A 16,247-nucleotide genomic window follows, 5' to 3' on the forward strand; every position below is an offset into this window, starting at 1 on the left:
GTAGACTGAGAAAGTAAGAGGTAATAAGAATATTTTACACAAAAAGTTGCCTAATATTGTTGAATGACAATCATGACATTTTGTAACATACTTGAATTTGCATTTTTGACATAAGAAGGTTTTAACTTGTTCATTAATAGGATATCAATGAAGAAATGTTTTAAAGTATCTCTTAGTGGCACATATGTAGCATATGCATTTCATAAATTTTTGTTTAAAAAATTATTATTTGATTGGTGAACTAATGTTGGTTTGACTTGAATCTCCTGGATGGAGCATCAGAAAAAGGCAGATGTCTGGATCTGAAAGAACATGTTTGTTATCATATATTTTAGAAGATTTGTATACTTGAAGGCATAAGTATATTTAATATACCATAAGATTAGCAATACTGAATTGCCTTAGCATATGAAGCTTTTGTATTAGTATTTTTAAATCAAAACCTTAATATATTTTTAGTTGGGGTGTCTCCCATAAGGCTATGGGAATTATTGGGGCCTCTGATTAATGAATAAAAACTGGTTAAAAATGTTATCAGGCAGATGTTTGTTTATTCTTCAGTTCTGGTTTTGTCTAACAATCTTAACCCTAATGGATTTTGTTTAATTATCTTAGTAATTTTTAATAACTTATGAAAAGCTCAATCAATTAATGGGCTATATAACATGTAGCCCATTAATTTTTAAACAATGAGATACCCAAGTCAATAATAAACAACAATGTAACCAATTTTTGACCAGCTGGAAAACCCATTGGAAGCATGACTTTTAAATCTATAATGCAAATAAACCTTGATTAAATAATTTGAAAATTCAAAAGAAAAAAGAAAAGATCATTGAGCTCAAATAAAAAGAACAGCTGTTTATGGATATGACAGAGAAATATATATCGATGATCTGTATAGACTGGACATAGAAACATATACTTTAACAGACAAATACCTTACACAATCATAGTGCACTCAAGTATATTTGGCCAATTTGAATTATAATAACTTTTATAGATTTTAAATTTGTAACTATAAATAGACTATTGAGATCCTTTTTGTAGGTCAGTAAACAGAGATCTCTTGAATTAAGAACAGCAGACACAGGGTCATTTTTAGTAGTATTTGTTTGATGTCCATGATTGGCTTTTTTTTTTTTAGCTATTTATCATAATTGAACCTGCTCTTATGAGCTGAAGGTGGTGTTCAGAATCAGATAGCTATCCTTGAAATGTAAATCATAATAGTTACAAATTTAATTCTCTAATATAAGTTTGTGGGTCAACAAAAAAGGAACCTAATTTATAGTTAACCTGAGATAGGTTGGCAAGGGACAAAGGAACATGAATATGAACTAGTCCCTCAGGACAGCCTGTTCCCAAAGAAGAAATAGAGATTGAGGCTGAGAAGGCTGTGAAGTAGGGAGTATAGATGGCTACTGAGCAGCCAACTGCCCAGAAGGTGTCTGTGGGCAGTTACAAGGTGATCGTCCATAAGATGACTGCTTGTCATCCTGTGACAGGGAAGCACAAATTGCAATTGGTTACCATGAGACCCACAACAAGATGGCTGCTGCTGTTACATGGTGAGGGAGCACAAGATGGCAACTGGCCATCATGTGACCTACAACAAGATGGCCAGTCCTCCATGTGAACTGCAGCAAGATGCCTGCTGAGGACCATGTTGTAAGAGATCGCAAGATGGTGTTGAAATGCCATGTGGTTTGATAGGTGGTTGAAACATGCGAGACCAAGTATGGTGAGCCAGCGGGGAGAATGGCAACACAGGAGCAGAGGGAAAAAAAAAAAGATGAGCTCTCCAACGTGATAGATGCCTCAGGTTGAGGGGATAGTTCAGGTTGAGTCTGGGAATGGGGACAGGAAGCAAGGAAAGATTTAGAGGCCAGTGGGGGTGAGGAAAGGGAAGAGGATGAAGCAGGGGCTCAGAAACCTCTGGTTGGGAAGGCCGAGGGATTTGGGCTTGGGGATATGGGGCAGGAGGAGTAAAAACAGGAGGCACATCATCTAAGGGATCTGGTGGGGAGGGAGGGAGAGATCCTGATGGAGTAGAGTAAACCAGAAAGACTTGAACCACACTGTATGTGACTAAATAAAAGAGGGGCACATCCCCAGAGTGAAAAAGACCTGGACATAAGGGATTCCTAACCACTTGCCGTTGCTGTGACAAAAGTGACATAAATCTTGAAGGATTTTTGTTTCATGGCTTTCCTGAGGCCAAGAGCACCAAGGGTACAAACAAGCACCCCAGAGGTATGTTTTTGTGGGGACAGGAAATAGTATTCCCCATAGTGACTGAATTAGAGGTGAGCCACGAGAACAGCTCTGCCTTGAGACAAGAGCTGTAGCCCGGCCCAAGGAACATGAGAGTTGTCGCGGGTTACACTTACCAAAAGAAGTAGTCACCTGTTTTGAGAGTGTGACATTCTCATCTGCCATTGCCAAGAGTGGGGAGAGGGGAACCTAGAAACAAAAGGATAACAGCTCTGTCTTGGGATGCAGTCCTGCCCAAGAAGCATGAGAGCTGTTATAGACTGAGAAACCGAGACAGAAAACCCCAGACAGAAAGATGGCTCATCTGTGACAAATGAGGTGGATCAGTGTTGGCTGTAGGCTAGCAATGGCCAATAGGCAGGTCCTAGAGGAAGGAAAGGTGGCTTGTAGGCAGGGGAGCTCAAACTGGGCTGACGCTCAGGAGCTCACAAACTCTGCCAGTCCAAGTCATAAGGCACCAAATGTTAGGGGTTTTTGGTGCAATAAAGAAGCAAAAGAAAAGAAAAAGTGGCCTTTAGAGGAGAAGAGCACACCACTCATGGGGTTGGGCATTTTTCCTCTGATGGAAGCAGAAGAGGCTGAGGTGTGTGTGACCTCTAATCAGAAGCAGCACTTGGGCAGGCATTGATGAAACACAAGGAACTGATTGGAATTCTTTTCCTGCTTGGGAAAGGAAATAGTAATTGCAATGGTCATCAGGATAAGTGTTGTTTTTGCTTTGGCTTTCCTCCCTGTTAGACCACCGCCAATAATTTAAACTAGGGCAAAAACCTTCAACTTCCTACTGTCATTCATTCATTCAGCAAGTACTGAGTTCTGCTCTGGCCTAGGTGTTGCTCCAAATACTGGGAAATTGACCACAAATAAGGCAGATGAGAGTCTTTGGACTTTTAAAGAATCTGTTTTAACTGTGAAAGACAGTAGGTAAGGAAACCAGATGAAGCAACAAATTAAGAAGGCTAAGGTGTTTTCCAACAGACCAAAGTCTGAACCTAAATGAACTGAGACCTAAGTGACAAGGGATGGCTACATAATGATCCAAGGTACAGAGTGTTCCAGGGAGAAGCAAGTCCAAAGACTCTGGAGAGGCTTGGTGGGGCTCAGTATAGTCAGAATAGAAGGCTAGTGGGGGAAATGAATGTACCACATAAAACATACTTTATAATTAAGTCCTTGGACCAGAAAGGAACGTGATTATGACAGGCAATAGAACGTAATGTCTAAAAGCACAAAGCCTAGGTCCAGCCTGCTGAGACAGAGTCCAAGCCCTGCTGCTTAGTGAGACTTTGGACGTGTTCTTTGACTTCTCACACCACTGTTTCCTCATTTGTAGAATGTATGTATGTATCCCAGAGTGTTATTTTTAGGTCAAATGAATCAATGTATAGAAATCACAAGAAGAGAAAATCATTAGAATGCCATTCACTGTTGGCCTTTCTTATTTAGGGGCTGAGAAAATGATGTAGTATACATCCACATTGGTAGTTGTTTGTAAATAGAGTGCAGTTGATTTTCATTTACATGTCAAACACCTTTGATCAATACTTAGCAAATGGTGAAATGCTCTCATAAATCATTTCATTACAAGTAGAGTGACCATATTCAAGAAAGTAAGAGTTTTCAAAAAATCGTTGTCTAACTTAATTTACTTGACTTGTGGTTAGAATTACTGTCGACAGTACTGAGGGGAAACAGCTTACATTTTTCCTCTAAGGAGACCACTAGTACACTCTTTACTCTACATACCACAGACTGACGGGGTTTTTTCCAAAGGGCAAGCCAGGAGGAAAATGAGACTCTGAGAAGCAGAAGGAATTGAGAAAGCATGAGAAGACAAAGCAGGGGAGCTCTGCTCCACGTGTGCTAAGAAGCTGGCAGTGAGCTGGATGTACTTGCAGGACACTTGGCCTCACCCTAACCTGTTGCCCTCATTAACTACAGCAGTTGGGAATATAAATGCACTGGTGTATTCGGGCTTTGGAAGATTGTCTGGGCACACCTTTTGGCTTTTTGTATGCATTCAAGAGTGCTGTAGTACGTGATGATTTAATTAATTTCTTCCACTACCTCCTAGGAGTATGCACCTTGGCAATACAGAAGGTGCTGTGTTGCATGCGTCACCTTTCTGGTTGAGGTCTGTGGCAATCACTGGAAAGCATTGCCTCCTCTTGCTGCTGAGTTACCTTTTTCTCTCTGTCTCATTTTCTTGAATTTTTTATAAGTTATGGATTGCCAATGTTAAGCAATTTTTCTAAGACGTGAAAGTCCCTTAAACAGATATCTTGAAAATCAGAAAGCATTAATGCTGATTTCCAAGAGATCATAGCTAATGGTGAGAATAGTTAAATGAGCTGAATGACACTAAGGAAAAAAATATGAATCACCCTTCATAGGTGAAATCTCATGGCTTACAGTAAGCAGGCGGCGAGCAGATAGATATGCTATGGTTAGTGTTTATTATTGAGGTTTTTGGCAATTCGATCCAAATAGTTTTGTTTGCTTGCTTGCTGTGTTTACTTATAAATATGCATAACAGTGTTTTGACCTACAAAAACATTCCACATTCTCATAATTTCAAAAAGTTACCTTGAATGAGATACAGTAAGTGGTTTAGAAACACTACAGATACTAAATGACACTTGCATAGATAACTGATATGGCTTTTATCTAGATGTCCCCCCAATAAAGCCTCATGCAATCATAAATGAGGCTTTTTGGAAGTGATTAAGTCTAAGGTAAGTAAGGGTATGTGGTATTGGATTAGTCTACTAATTGGTGTGGGTAATGAGAAGCCCCACCCAAGGTATGGATGGCATCATCCAAAAGGCTTGTAATCTGGATGGGACAAAAGAGAAAGGGAGGGTTGCTCCCTGCCTGTTGCCTGCCTCGCCATGGACTGTTTCTCCTCTGCTTTGGAGTCAGCCAACTGTGGACTGAAACCTCTACAAACTGTGAGCCAAGTTAAGCCTTTCCTCTTTTAACTTCTATGTGTCAGGTATTTTATCTCAGCAGTGAGAAAAATAACTAAGACATTAACTACATGATTTGATATAGACAGCTATTAGTAGATAGCTATTAGTGTTATTTTAATCTTTTATATCATACTGACTATATTATCGAGACTAAATGGTAAATTGTCAAAACATTAAAGGAATACATTCTTTGTCTTTTGTTTTATTGATCACAGCTAAGTCATTTAGAGTAATAAACTTCTTCGTATGGATACATTTTCCGTGTACTTCTACAGTACAGTACAACAAATTTGATGCTTGTACACAATGTACAATGGTAAAATCTGGGTGATTTCCATTTCTTCAAATCATTTGTAAGTCCTAGGAAACTTCGAATGTCATCTAATTATTTTTAACTATATCATAAAATGTCATAGATTATAAGTACCATACTATTCTTTAAAAAAAAAAACACTGATCCCTCCTATCTAACTGTATGTTGCTACCTGTTACCAAACTTCTTTCTACACTTGCTATCCTCTAGGTGACCATGACTCTACCCTCTACTTCCATGAGATCAACTTTTTTAGTTTCCATAAATAATTAAAAACATACAGTATTTGTCTTTCAATGCCTGGCTTATTTCACAGAACGTAATGTTCTGTAGTTCATCCATACTGGCACAAATGACAGCGTTTTCTTTTTGTGACAATATTTCATTGTATATATAGACCACATTTTCTTTATCCATTCATCTATCAGTAGTTCCCTTGATTGAGCTCATATCTTGGCTGTTTTGAATAGTGTTGCGATAAACAGATTTCTTTGATGTAATAATTTCATTTCCTTTGGATATATATCAATAACAATTACTAGATCATATGGTACTTTTATTTTTATTATTTTTTAGGAAAATCCATATTGTTTTCCATAATTACCATGATAAACTATATTCCAATCAACAGTATATAAGAATTCCCTTTTGTCTACATCTCCATCAGCAACTTTTAATTTTAAAGAGGGTAAAGCTAAACAACAAAACAGAACAAAGCCAATCAGAAAAAAACAATGTAAATGACACAAATTTCAAAACAAGACAACAGGAGATCATCATTGGCTACCATAATGTCTCTTGTTTTCTTCTAAATAGTTGTCCATATCTTCACACGCAATGAATCCATACAAAACAAAATAGTATTAAACTGATCAGAACTGAGTAATGAAGGCATTATAGGCCTTCAAAACCAGAAGATAGAGAAATCAACAAGGACTGCCATAATGTCTCTTGTTCTCTTCAAAACAGCTGTCAATACCTTCATGTATGTTGAAATTAAATAATACCAAACAGACTAAAATCACTCTGAGTAAAGAGTAATGGCACTACTAGATTTCACAGCATGAAATATGGAATCAGCAATGGGTAACGTAAGGCCTCTTTTTCTTCAAAGCAGCTGTTCATTTCACATGCATTATATAATTGATTCTTATAAACTGTTTAGGAAAAATTCTATGCATGTATAAGTTTCTATATATATTCCTATCCTTTCTGTATTAGAGGGTAAAACAAAACTAAACAAATTACTAGGAAAACACTAAACAAAAAAGACAAATAACAGTAGCAAAGAGCCCAAAACATTAACAATATAGCCTTCAAAACAAGATGGAAGGAGCATAACTAGGGTTGTTATTTTACATAATGATCTTCAAGAGTTCCTCAGGTCACCATACACTAACATGCACAATTGTTCCAATCCTGTCAATGTCCCTCAGCAACTTTTTGTACTTTTTATAATAATCATTCTAACTGGGTTGAAATAGTATCTCATTTTGGTTTTGGTTTGCATTTCTCTGCTTAGTGATGTACAATTTTTCATATATTTCTTGGCCGTTTTGAATGTCTTTTAAAGAATGTCCAATCAGTAAAAGATCACTATAAAGAAAACTATAAAATACTGATGAAAGAAATTGAATGAGACACACACAAGTAGAAAGGCATCTCATTTTTGTGGGCTGGAAGAATTGATAGTTAAGGTGTCCACACTATCTAAAATAATCTGCATCTGCCATGTAATGCCCATCAAAATACTGATAACATGAAAAATAATCATAAAATTCATATGAAATTCTAGAGAACTCATAATACCCAAAGCAACTCTGAGTGAGAAAAACAAAACTAAAGTTATCCCAATACATGACTTCCAAATATACCACAATACTGTGGTAAACAAAACGACATAGCACACTGTCATAAAAATCATCTCATAAACCAGTAGAACAGAATAGAAAATAAGTACATTAATTCACATACTAACAACGAACAGACTTTTTTGGCAAAAGTGGAAAGACCATATTTTCAGAAAAGGACAATCTCTCTAATAAAGAATGCTATGAAAACTGAATATATATATGCAAAAGAATGAAACTAGGTCCCCTGCATCTTACCATGTACAAAAGCCAGCTCAAAATGAATCACAGACCTAAATGTAAATCATATAAAGGAAGAAACATTTATTTTTGTTCATGATTTTTGAGGTTTTCAACCATGGTCATCTCGCTGCATTGTTTCTGGACCAAATGTAAAGCAGACTGTTATGTGGTAGAGCACACCTGCTCCCCTCAGGGCTGCTAGGAGACAGACACAGAAGGTCCTTCAAAGTCACATCTCCAGGGACCTCCTTCCTCCAACTGAGCCCCACCACTTACTGTTTCCTCCACCTCCCATTAGTGCCGTCAGCCAAGGCCAAGTCATTCCACATGAGCTTTTGGAGGACATTCCTATCTAAACTAGAGCAGGCATCATCTGGGTGCTAGAGCCTGGAGACAGAGAGATAAATGGACAGTTTCTGCTCACGAGAAGCTGCAGAGTTACAGGAGAAAGAGAGGCAAGGTATGATAAATATTTGCATACACTGAGTGCCTGGGGCTAATAAGGAATATTTGGTGGGTAATGAAGGGAAAGGCCAAGAAATGCTTCCCAAAGGAAAGGAAGCTTCAACTGGTCTTAAATATGGATCAGAAGTTTTCCAAGAAGGTATGAGAGGCCTATTGCAGAAAGCAGAGATTTCACTGGTATCACAAACGCTGATGAGTGGTTGATAGAAGAAAAGGAATACAGAAGGAGAAATAAGTAAGCCACTTGGAAAGTCAGTGACAGATACTGAGCAACATAAATGGTATTTTAAATAGATAACATTAAGAACTTAGCTGTGCTTGACACTGTAATTAACACGTTGTTATCTGATTGAATAATGAATAGCAAAAGATTGAAGCCACTGTAATTAGTATATGGAAGCAGAAGGAAAAACATAACAGTGAAAGAAAGGGAAAATAATAGAACAATTAGGAATAAGTAAAGCATAGTAACTGAGAATGTGACCTTGAGTTACATTGAGAAATCCCAACTAAATCATTAGGAAATGTACAGCCTTTGTCCACAGTAAATGTTGCATTGAACTCAAAACCATGTCTCAGGGTGAATATGTTTAATCTCTGTTCACTAAAGAGCAACTCAATGTTAATGTAACTTTGCTGTAAAATTTATGCAAGAAAAGGAAGGAGCACGTTGTATGTTTTAGTCAAGGAAACTAGGGCAGATGGAGGTAAACTTGTGGTTCCACCCTTCTCAGACTCATCAGAACTTCCGCACTCTCTTAACTATATTACATTAACTTCTGTAAGAAACTCAGATTTCTTAGGGCACTTTGTAAGTGCAGCTCACTCAGAGAAAGTTTTGCTTTATGATATGCTCACTTTCCTTTGGAATATGGGAGTTTACTCCTGTGATCTTGGTAACCTCTTCAAATTTTTATACATGCTTCGTGTTGATTTGGAGAGGAAAAAGTAAGAAAAGAAAAAAATTTAAACTCTCAAATAGGCTACTACTTATTTGACTAAGTTAAATTTCCATAAGATTTAAGAATAATTTCCTAGAATATTTCTGATTTGTACATTCTATTTGAGGCAGTGCCTTGAAATATGTCCCAATGTTATTCCAAAACACCTGTGGATCTCAGGGGCCAAGCGAAGTGACCACAAAAGAGCATATTTTTCATATAAAGGAATGTTTGTCATAAGCATATCCATTTTGTAATAAAAATAGTATAATTCTCTTATGATTGTTCAGCCTACAGAAATATCAGATATAACTCACTGCTGTTCTGTGGAAATATGCACGTCTGGAAACATTAAGTTGTTCTAGTAGTACTGTGAATGACCACATTTATGTGCTATGTTCTGCTGAGAGTAGAAGTTTAAAGCAGTATCTAACTGTCCTCCTTTAGTAGATGGGCAAGTGTTACGATTTGGATCAAAAACATCTCCCAAAAATTTCATGTGTTGGGAGGTGGAGCTTTGTAAAATGCTTGGATCCTGGGTGCTGATCTCATCAATGCGTTATTATCAACTGAAAGTGCTGTTTGAAGGTGGAATCTGGTTAGAGGAAGGAGGTCAGTGGAAGTGCAATCTGGAAAGGTAAACTCTTGTTGCTGGCCCCTCTCTCTCTGTCTCTGCCTCCTGGCTGCCAAGGAGTTAGCAGCTTTCCTCTTCCACATCCTTCCACTTGTACTGTAGAGCCAGAATACCATGGACTGACCCCTCTGAAACGATAAGCTAAAATAAAAGTTTTCTCATATAAACTGTGTACATCAGGCGTTTTGGTCACAGCAACAAAGAGCCGACCAATAAAGTCTGTTTCACATGCTAGGCTTTCAGAGTCTGGACTAAGGTGGGGCTGGCTCAAGATTAAAATAATTTGAGTCAAAGAAACAAAAACAAGGCAAAGTGAAAATCGAGGACATATCAGAAGTGCAAAGTGATCGAAGGTGAAGGAGAAGTAGAGCAGACACCAGAAGAAGAGTTGCCTATAGATTAACTGGGGTAGGATAGCAGTCACTCCTAAAAGGAAAGCCTAAAAAGGCCCAAGACACCCAGAAGCAGGTGTGTCAGGGAAATACCCAAGCGACAGTCTTAAAATACTAGGTTTCTGGGGCTGGAGATTTAGCTCAGCTGCATAAAGCACTTGCCTGGCAAGCATGAGGTCATGAATTTGATCCCTGGTACCAAAAAAAAAAAAAAAAAAAAAAAAATTCATTGCTTGTAAAGTTTGAAACTTCATTAATACACTAGGTTTCATAGTACAAGTTCAAAGATCAATGTCTAGACAGTGGTGAAACCTATAGAGAAAAAAAGAATATTTACATGGCTCTACAACAGTAGTTTTTTTGCCTTGACTGCACATTAAGAATTATCTGGGGAGCTTTTGAAACTCCATATGCCCAAGTTGCATCCCAGAGCAATTAAGTCAGAACCTCAGAGAGATGGGATTTAGGTACTGGCATGACTCAGAGCTCTCCCGTGAGTCTGCTTTGCTGCGAGGGAGAGAACTGATGGCTTAAAGCAAGCAAGAGTGTTTATCCAGATACTGTGCTTGATTTCTTTGCTGAAGTATCATGTACATCTTCTTCATTGTTAGAATAATTCTCAGATTCCTTACAATTATATTTAAGTACCTGATACCTATGTTACATTTGTATATATAATGTAAGAGCCCAATGTGCATTACCTGTAGCAAACAACTCATTCTGTCACTCTAACTTTAAGGACCAATGTAACAGCAAGACACTGATTCTAAAGAAATCCTTGGAAATAACTACAGATTCACAGAATTCTGTGGAACTCAATTAAATGAATCACTCATTATCAGGAATTAAATAAGTGTCAGGGCTTCTGAACTATTTGTAATGTCAGATATTTGTAGTGTATGATTTTACATAATATTTAAAGAACAAGTATTTATAAAACTTCCACATCTTCAAAATTGTTATTTTTACAGTTTTTCATTTGATATTCCAGAAGAATTTTAATTTCACACACATCCTGAAATGGTTTCAAAATGCTCTACCATACTCTTAGGACCACTGATGAGAGAAATTTGTAATGAAAAATAGTTAGAGGTCCGCATCCACACAGATGAATTTTCCAGTTATCATGTGTATTAAAATGTATGCTTGATGCACAATCCTACCACTAGAAGACCGAGACAGGAGGACTGCAAATTCGAGCCCAGCATTGACCACTTAGCAACTTAGCAAAACTCTGTCTCAAAATAAAAAATAAAAAGACTGGGGATGTGGCTCACTGTGAAGGCCCTAATTTCAGTCGCCAGTACTGTGGGGAGAAATGTCATCTTTTTCTTCTTAATTCCTTCCCTAATCCTTTCTCCACTCAGCTGTGGCTCACTGTGAAGGCCCTAATTTCAGTCACCAGTACTGTGGGGAGACATCTCATCTTTTTCTTCTTAATTCCTTCCCTAATCCTTTCTCCACTCAGCTGTGCTGCACGATACATTCAGTTAAGTGTGCACATTTTGTGCCATGCAGAAATCAGTATTATTGATGTGGGTTCTTATCTGTATTACAAAGAAAAATATGATAAACATCCAGGAAAAGTATTATTCCAAATAAAATTCTAAGTTGTGAGTCACATTTTACAACACAAGGAAAGGTCCTGCTTGTAATAGATTCCAAAGTTCCACAAATAACAAAAAAATAGTCTCATGTTCATATGCCCAAAAAAGCAGGTATTGTATCATGCATATATTTTTATTAAGTGATTGTATGTATTTTTCCAGGATTAGTACTTGTAAGTCATCTTTTATAATTTAAAAATGGGGAGAAAAGGAATATAGGTGCTAACAAATGTCATTGTAGTCAAAATCAGGGAGTAAGGAATTTTGCTTTATGCCAAGTTTACATTAAGAAAGTAGGATGAGTTTTACTCACTGGAGAAATCAATAAGGTGAAGGAAAGACCTATTACATCTTACATCATGATCCTATTTTGAGAAGTCCTTCAGGCCCTTTCAAAAAATAGCCCGTTCCCTCAAATTCATTAACCCCAAGATCCATTTTCTTCAATGATTTTACTCTACTATATGAATTTATAAATTTATGCTTTTCAAATTTAGGAAGTATTTTTAAATATAACACAAATATTTGTCTAGAACCATCATAAAACACCACCATGCATTGCCTAATGCTTCAGATGTTTTACAGACCCTGTGCAGGTGAGCTATGCGTTAGTCAGATATGAGACAGATAACTATGTAATCAAATGCAGGAGCAGACACTTCTCAGTTGTGCTTCCAAGACTCGTGACAGTAACAGGCTTTAGTTTAAGTAGAAATTAGATCAAAATTAGATGCTAAGCAACTAACTTTTATTCTGACCTTTTCTCTTTTCTCTGTCTCTGTCTAACTGAGAAATCCTGGGGATTATAATTGGTGTCTCTAATGGATGGAGATCATGGCATTTTCCATTCAATATGTTCAATAGAGTAATTATCTACAACTATTAGATCTAGACTGTATAATTGGCCACTTTCTAGAGTGTCAAATCAAGCATCCTTTCTTCTTAGCAGCAGACTCAGAAGCTCAAGTTTGTCAAGCAATTTAACCCAATCATAAATCACAGCAGAATTGAGACTAACTCAGATCAAAGTCTAAATCAAGTACTTTCCAGTTTACTGTATGTACTTCAAGGTTTTGCTGTATTATAAGCCAAACTGTATTACTCTAAAAGCATCATTCTGCTCATCCTAGTAACATTAAAGCTAAAATAACATGATGGACAGGTTTGAGTTTCTACATCCTAATTAGGAATGGTATTATGACTTGTGTCTCGATGTCTCCCCAGGGTCTCATGAAATCATAGGTGGGGCTTTTTCAGAGGTGGCTGGATCTAGAGTATGTGATTGATTCATGGTACAGTGCTGGAATTAAGAGTATGTGATCACTAAATCAGTCTACTGATTGCTTTGGCACTTCCCTAATCCCCCCCCCAAATCTGTAGCCTACATTAGAGTATAAAACAAGCAGAAAAATGCTGTTAAGGTGCCTATTTGTTTAGCTACCTTCTGCCTGCCATAAATTGTTCTCTCTGAGGCTACCCTGCCTAGAAGCCAACCAATTATGGACTGAAACCTCTATAAACTGTGAGCCAAATAAACTTGTCCTCACTTAACTTGCAGACATTGGTATTTTGTCTCAGCAAAGAGAAAAGTAAGACAGAAAGCAAATATTTATATAGATACACACATACATGCATGATATGAACATCAACCGTATTTAATATACATTAAATTATTTAGTCTATTTTACATATATTTTTTAAAAACAAGTATTGCTATATGTGATAAGAAAAATCAAATATAATCATGCTAGAATGGGTCTGAATAGTAAAGACTTGTTTAGGAAGGTGATCTCTGGGTGTGACCTGACGCCATGTGAGTGTCTACAGGGACAGCCTGTCAAGCAGGTAAAAGAACTTCAGAGACCCAATACAGGAATGCTGTTGATGTGGGCTGGGGACAAAGGGTCAACAGTATGGCTGCAATGTGGGTATTCAGGGTAAGGTGCCAGGGAAGTGACACCATAGATATAGTTGGAAATCAACTTTTACCACATCCTGAAGGCTATTTTAGTAACAGTAGGAAATAAGTAGAGTGATAGTCGTCATTCCTGTTTGCTCTGTGGATGTTGGACAGCAACCAAAGGGCTGTTGTGGTCATGAGAGAGATATCGAGGGTTGGATTTGGAAAACACTTGGGAGCAGAATGGACAGACCTTAGTTGAGCTTTTGATCTCAACAAGAGGCACAAAAGTGGTGCTATTACCATAGTATACAGTCTGCAGTATAGGGAGAGGAATCTGTAGTTATTTGGGGGGACATGAAAGGATTAACAAACCTGTTGGAAATCTATAGAGGCGTCTTGTTGGAATTAGAGTGGGAAACATCTAGGCAAATGTAACCACATGAAAATATATAGTATCAATTTCAACATTATAAAATAGTCATTTTTCCAACACTGATGAAATATGAAATTGTCAGAAGGAAAACTCCCTAGAGTAGCAGGATAGAGAAAGTCTGGGAGAAGAGGATTAGGAAGTAGAATAAGAAGGAGTATTTCAAAAGCATAGTGAAAGCATTTCATGCATCTTCTTTAAGCCCTGAAACATACCTCATCTCAAATAATTCCCTGGCAACTGTGTTAAAGAGAAACATTGAAACATTACATAGTATACTGAATTAGCTAGATTCATTCAACTATTACGAAGAGTCATTAGCTGTTCTTTTATAGTTAATTCTAGGGAAATGTTTAATGAGCTTTAGTGACATGGAAAGAGGGTTTTTTCTATGTTTAATCTAGGTTACAAATACCAAAAAGTTGCCAGCTATCCCCTTCCGAGTCAAATTTATAATGAAACAGATCCATGGAGGGATAAAGAGGTCCAAGAAAACCCCACCAAACATCCTCTCCTCCTCCTGTTTTTTTCCTAAGGTTGTTTGAAATGGCAGAGTTGATGTATGCTGATAAATTTCTTGCACCTCTCCATTGGTAATATTCAAGTGTGCTTCATCGTACAGTGGAGGTTGGGGGATGGGAAGCAGAGAGCCCTTTTCCATTCATGAGTATAGTTGACTGTGATGTGCTTGTATATAATATGCTGTTGTGCAAGTAGTTGTTTAAAGAGCAGACTACCTAAAAATAAAAAAGGTAGGCGCAGCTATTCTATCAAGGAGAGAAGAGGGACAAAAAGCCAACTGAATTCTCCACACCGCTAAGTATTTTATAAAATAGAAACAGGGACTCCCATCTGTTTGAGTGGCTCCCGTTTGAGTGAAGATTCTTAGCTCATCTGCAACTAGATGAGTTGAATTCAGGGCTGATTATGAGACACCTCGGGAGATACAGGCAGAAGTGTCCCATAGTGTACCTATTTGGATTAGATAATACAGTTTTAGGACAAAATACTTTGTGCTGTCTCATCACCATCTCAGGCAAAACCCAGTTTTTCTGTTGAACATTTTGTTACAGAAGTCAAAAAGAAATTACTATTGATGACAACAGATTGTTATATGGAAAGAAAACCCCATTGTATATGTGGGCATTTCCTTTTTTAAAACTTTGGAATATGAAATTGTTTCCTATTTTTTCCTTTTTTTAGAAAACGATGTGTTTGGCTGTTATTTACCAAAAACACATGTGAGTTTTAAGCACGCACACGCTCTAGAGCTTTATGATTCACTGTCTGGCTAAAATATACCGTAATTATCCATATTTGTATACATTTCATGGCTTCTTGTAATCAGAAATGACAGTATTGATGCCTACACTCTACGTTGGGGTGTGATCAAGGGAATTTTTTCACAGTCCTTTCCAGTTGAATAGTTTGGACTTTAAAGTCTTGACTGGCCACTTGAAGTATTTGACCTAAATTCTCTATTTGGGGAGGGGATCTCTTCACAACATATTTATACTTTGGCCACCACCTCTCTAACTAGAAAAGTCTGCTGCAATTTTAGATCTTAAAACAACAAATGGAAAAATTATCTCAGATTGAAGAGCCAATTTGCTGAAATGGTCTTCCCTGCCTTCTGTTGACCTGACTGGATAGTAATAATACTGCATGTCGGTTTAACAGTAGTGAGAACCCTCTTCTCGAAAGAGTAAGCATGCATCTTTAGTCCCCAAAACAGCATTCCAGAAGTTCTTTAGTTACACAGTCATTCACATTTTTATTATGCTCTTTTCACAGTTTAACAAAGACCACTTGGAGGTGAGAGTGGGAGGGTGGTGAAAGGGAATTGTTAAGGAGCAAAAGCAAAATGTTAGTGGTACAGATGCTCCCTAGGTCTGCAGAAGTCTCAGCTTCTTCCATCTGAAATCTGACACCCACCTATCTGTGGGTTCCTGTGGGTTCTCTTGTGAGCACTGCAGAGCAGGACACCTTGTTGATCTCCGTGGTCTGGTTTGGACATGCTCCGAGCCCACAGTAGTCTGCTTTTCCAGATCCTTCCTTTTGCTCTTCAGTCTGTGCTGTTTTCAGCCAGCCTACCCCATATGTAGATCTAGAAATGATTTTAATGTCATGCTGTGTCATACTGGGCTGTAATTTAAAGCATTGCATGTTGGCAGTGTTGTTAGAAAAAGCACCTCCACGCATGGTGTCTTGGTCTCAGCA

At 37.7% G+C, this 16,247-nt stretch overlaps 1 protein-coding gene across 6 annotated transcripts in view; it reads left to right on the plus strand.

Moving 5' to 3' along the window:
* Positions 1-16,247, plus strand: part of Cacnb2 (calcium voltage-gated channel auxiliary subunit beta 2) — a 342,332-nt gene that overhangs the window by 157,913 nt on the left and 168,172 nt on the right. The window lies entirely within an intron of this gene.

This window comes from Cavia porcellus, unplaced genomic scaffold (genome assembly GCF_034190915.1).
Source record: "Cavia porcellus strain 051 isolate PalLab524CR breed Dunkin Hartley unplaced genomic scaffold, mCavPor4.1 scaffold_27, whole genome shotgun sequence".
NCBI classification, from domain to species: domain Eukaryota; kingdom Metazoa; phylum Chordata; class Mammalia; order Rodentia; family Caviidae; genus Cavia; species Cavia porcellus.